The sequence below is a fragment of the Chrysochloris asiatica genome, unplaced genomic scaffold (genome assembly GCF_000296735.1).
Source record: "Chrysochloris asiatica unplaced genomic scaffold, ChrAsi1.0 scaffold00086, whole genome shotgun sequence".
Classification (NCBI taxonomy): Eukaryota; Metazoa; Chordata; class Mammalia; order Afrosoricida; family Chrysochloridae; genus Chrysochloris; species Chrysochloris asiatica.
In genome coordinates, this window is record NW_006408604.1 from 3,121,083 (window position 1) to 3,122,211 (window position 1,129).

The following is a 1,129-nucleotide window of genomic DNA, read 5'->3' on the forward strand; positions in this document are numbered from 1 at the left end:
GGGTATGTAGAACCTCCACTGAATGATTTCCAATCTTTTGGGACTGGGCTGGCAAAAGGAAATGGGGACAAGACTCTTGTGGTACAATAGTGAATAATTGCCATTAGGACTGACTGTGAGGATCGGATCGGAAACATAGAGGTAGATGTTTTTCATGAAAGGAGGGGAGTGATTGATTTTGCAGCCCAGGAACAGAGGTCCCTGGGACCATCAAGTGAGAAGAACGGAGAGTGTAACTCTACCCAGAGATGCAGTGAAGCCAGGCATGGAATAGAGATGATGATGTGGACAGATAGAGTGGCTGGGGACATGGGTCTCAGGGAGGGAGAGGGTTCGTGTGCTGACAGCCAGGGGGGTGGGCCTGTGGGTGTATCCTTTGGTTATTTGATGATGCATGCAGGGGATTATAATCATTGCCATGAAACGAAACACGATAGGGTGAATGTGAAGCTAATGTTCTCCCATGTAGACCCACATAATTCATGATAAAAACTTAAAAAAAAATCCAAAAAGTTTAGGGGTGATATTATGAAATTTAGTCTTAAGTGAAGAGTGAATTGAGAAAGATCCCCCATCCCCTTTTTTCTTAAAGAATGTTAAGTCAAGGATCCAATGAGAAAATAATTAACTGAAAAAGTACAGAAGAAATGGTAAAGGATGGAATTAAGACACTAAATGTAGTATAGTAGTTGACCTTAAAAACAGGACTTCTTTGTTCCAATGGTACAATATAAATAAATTATAGAGCAATTTATGCTATAAATGAAATATAATTTAATTTGAAAATTTTATTTATTTATTTTGTGTGTTTTTTCAAAATGTTTTTTTATGAAATATACCAGAGAAAGTAAAAAGTCTTGGTATAAAAATCATAGAAATTTTTGTTAAACAAAAATATCCAAATGTGACACAATTGTTCTTCTACATATCCCTCAACTAGGCTTATACACTTCTAAAAGTGATGTTCTGATGTTTCCATCTCTTTAACCTTTCCCCAAATAATTCTATGCTGTTTTATTTGTACAAGCTCAAAACGGCCATTTTTGCATACCCGTGGGACTCAGATTGTGTTCCTCTTCAATATTCTTTGAGTTTGGAGGACAAAAAGAAGTCTGAAGGGGCAAGATCA

The 1,129-nt window shown here is 37.1% G+C and overlaps 1 protein-coding gene across 1 annotated transcript in view; it reads right to left on the bottom strand.

Moving 5' to 3' along the window:
* PIK3C2G (phosphatidylinositol-4-phosphate 3-kinase, catalytic subunit type 2 gamma) overlaps nucleotides 1–1,129 on the bottom strand; it is a 517,177-nt gene that overhangs the window by 22,424 nt on the left and 493,624 nt on the right. The gene's annotated exons all lie outside the window — the stretch shown is intronic.